Raw genomic sequence first — 3,461 nt, 5'->3', positions numbered from 1 at the left:
ACGTAAATATATCATTTGGAAAGCATTCGTCCAAAAATTTGAAAAGTCTTAATGCCTGTGTTCTGCAATTGTTCTAAGATCAGTAACAGCAAAACCTTTGTCAATTTCATAATTTGTATGCTATGAAATCGAAGTGCGCAGTGAGTATTAGTGGCGTTGCACTTAGCTCTAAGATTCTTCCATAGAGGAGGAGGAGGAGGAGGTTAGTGTTTAACGTCCCGTCGACAACGAGGTCATTAGAGACGGAGCACAAGCTCGGATTAGGGAAGGATGGGGAAGGAAATCGGCCGTGCCCTTTCAAAGGAACCATCCCGGCGTTTGCCTGTAGTGATCTAGCGAAATCACGGAAAACCTACATCACGATGGCCGGACACCGGATTGTTCCATAGAGGATCGGTGCTTAGTGCAGGGGTTGGCAATTGACCGTCAACATAAGCAAATGTAAAGTCTTGCGCATAGATAAGCAGAAAGACCCATTATTGTAATATTACACGATGCATTATCTGGAAGTACGCGTACGGTGCGTTTGAAAGTGGAGTGACCACACAAAATTAATCACAGTTAAGGCAGATACCTGACTGAGATTCTCTGGAAGAGTCCTTAGAAAGTGCAGTCAATGCCCAATGATGGCAGCTTACAACATCCTCCTTCGACCAATACCTAAATGAAATGATAATTAAATCAAGACCCTAAGCTGTCGACAGGCGTTTATATGCAGCAAAGGGGACAGTTGAAAATGTGTGCCCCGACCGGGACTCGAACCCAGGATCGCCTGCTTACATGGCAGACGCTCTATCCAACTGAGCCACCGAGGGCACAGAAGACAGTGCGACTGCAGGGATTTATCCCTTGCACGCTCCCCGTGAGACCCACATTCCCAACTTAATGTCCACATGCTACATTCATAATGCCCCTACCCATTACACTCATTTCTCGCGGCAGACAATCTTACCGAGTCCCGTAAGAGTTCGGGCAATGCGTGTGCATCCAGCACAGAAGAAGAAGGTCAATGCCGGTTATCCTTAACTATATGAAGGTGGTATCTGTTCTTTCGGATATGTCCGCTTTCCCGCTTATTAAATGAACCAGTCATCTGACATGTCCGAAAGAACAGATACCATCTTCATACAATACCCAAACGCTGCTCGTCAGTCTGGCATCTGCATCAGATAGGATTGATAGATGAGACACAGAAGATCGAAAGAAGAGTAACGCGTTTCGTTACTGGTTCATTTAGTAAGCGGGAAAGCGTCACGGAGGTGTTCAGCCAAATTCACTGGCAGATGCCGCAAGAGGGGCATTCTATGTCACGGAGTGTTTTTCGTTCAAATTCCGAAATCGCACTTTCCTAGAAGAGCCAACAATTACACTGCTTCCTCCTGCGTGTATCTAACGAAAAGGCCACGAAGATAAAATCAGAAAGATTCGGGCTCAGATAGAGGCTTACCAACTATTGTTCTACCCGCGAACCTTGTCTGGTAAAGGGAAAAAGGGAGGTGATAGTAGTACACGAAGTACCCTGCGCCACACACGTGGCTTGCGAACTGTTAACATGCTAACACGTGTCTGCAGACAACCGCTATGTGAGAATACAGCTGGAGCGAATGTTGTATCTTACAGTCTCTTCTCCTACGGTTGAGGAAAATCCGTCTTTCTGTTATTTTTTCTTAAGGGCGCATCTTTCCCTTTCTGTCTATTCTTTCCTTGACTTCCTGTGATTTGCCGGTTGCACGTGCTGGACTCATAAAACTTGTCATTTTAGTTGCTGGTCAGCTCGTAAATCAGCGACTTTTTCTGGCTGGAATATTTTCTACAGCCAGTGAAGGCCGCAAATCGGTTGACGTGGAAGTTTTACGTGACTGCCCTAAATCGCTCCAGTCAAATTCTGAGATGGTCCCGTTCAAAGGGCACGGATGATTTCCTTCCCCAGCCTTGCAACAAATGGAACTTGTGCTCCGCCTCTAATGTCCTCGATGTCGACGAGGCGTTAAAACCTAATTTTTCTTCCTTCCTTTTTGGATGCGCGCCCGGTTAATTATACATTGTTTTAGTCTTATTACAACTGACTGCAACTCTACTTTCGTACATTATCTGTTAGTATTTTCCTTTCTTTGTTCAAGTTTATCTGCACTAGAAGAAAACAACAGAATATAATCAGCGAAAAAGAGATGGTTCAGATAATAACCATTAACACTTATTTCATCGTTCTTCTAGTTTAGAGGGTGTGAAAACTTCATCTAGGGAGCTGAAAGAAGTTTCAGTAATACCGAAAATTCTTGTATTGTATTGTATTGTATGCAACCGGGGACCTAGAAAAGACGGAGAGGCTTCGTTCCCGCCGCAGCCAGCAGTGGTACACAGCTCCACAATAGGCTACAGCAGTCCATTCACCCCACCGCTGCCCCACACCGAACCCAGGGTTATTGTGCGGTTCGGCCCCCAGTGGACCCTCCCACGGGAACGTCTCACACCAGACGAGTTTAACCCCAATGTTTTCGTGGTAGAGTAATTATGGTGTACGCGTACGTGGAGAAAGTGTTTGTGCAGCAATCGCCGACATAGTGTAACTGAGGCGGAACCAGCCCGCATTCGCCGAGACAGATGGAAAACCGCCTTAAAAACCATCCACAGGCTGGCCAGCACACCGGACCTCGACGCTAATCCGCCGGGCGGATTCGTGCCGGGGACCGGCACGCCTTCCAGTGCGTTACACCGCACGTCCTACCGAGTGGGCTACCGAACATCCTTACCTGACTCCCCTTCTATTCTGAGTTTCCTACTGTCTTCATTAAATTTAATGAAAGCAAGTATCGGTGAAGTTTCTGTTTTCATTTACTTGAAACTATCGCTGTCTCTTCAGTAGCTGCCTTATCCTATTGCAGATATTTTTTCTTTGCTTTCTTCGTACCCGCAAAACTGATACTGTTTACGTAATTACATTTGTTACATAACTAGTCTTTCGTTTATGTCCACATTATTCATTTCTTCGCTTTTACTCAGAATATTACAAAATGTTTGATTAATAGAAAATCTAAAATTGTTTACCACAGTCACATGCTGTACACCTTGTGTACTCTTTAATAAAACATAGTGAATTATATTTTTAGTTCAGAGTGTACCTTGTGAAACACATTTTCTTCTTGTTATCTTCTGGAATAATGTGCTAAAATTCTATTAATGCCTGATATTTCTGAGATAGTAGTAAGGTGGGTCTTTCATGACCTCTTGGCCGCTGCGACCGGTGTACGGGCACTGATGTAGTTGAAACTCCTATCAATTCCCGCATCCGGTCGCACCGTTGCCCGTGTCCCGCCACGTGGAGGCGGGTCATTTTAGCTCATTTTCTTTGGCAGCTTTCCCGAAACATTTTAACAAAAATTTTACAGAATTAAAATTGAGGTTGGAAGAAGAAAATACAAGCAATAGATTAGACTGAAGAGGAGGAAAGAAGATAGGAAAGT

General features: G+C 44.7%; 1 non-coding gene across 1 annotated transcript; it reads right to left on the bottom strand.

Moving 5' to 3' along the window:
- Positions 1–741: 741 nt before the first annotated feature.
- On the bottom strand, positions 742–816 carry Trnat-ugu (transfer RNA threonine (anticodon UGU)). Its single transcript has one exon. It is a non-coding gene; the product is annotated as a tRNA-Thr (tRNA).
- Positions 817–3,461: the final 2,645 nt, after the last annotated feature.

The sequence above is a fragment of the Schistocerca nitens genome, chromosome 5, assembly GCF_023898315.1.
Source record: "Schistocerca nitens isolate TAMUIC-IGC-003100 chromosome 5, iqSchNite1.1, whole genome shotgun sequence".
In the NCBI taxonomy this organism is placed as follows: domain Eukaryota; kingdom Metazoa; phylum Arthropoda; class Insecta; order Orthoptera; family Acrididae; genus Schistocerca; species Schistocerca nitens.
This window is presented reverse-complemented; position numbering and strand designations above follow the sequence as displayed.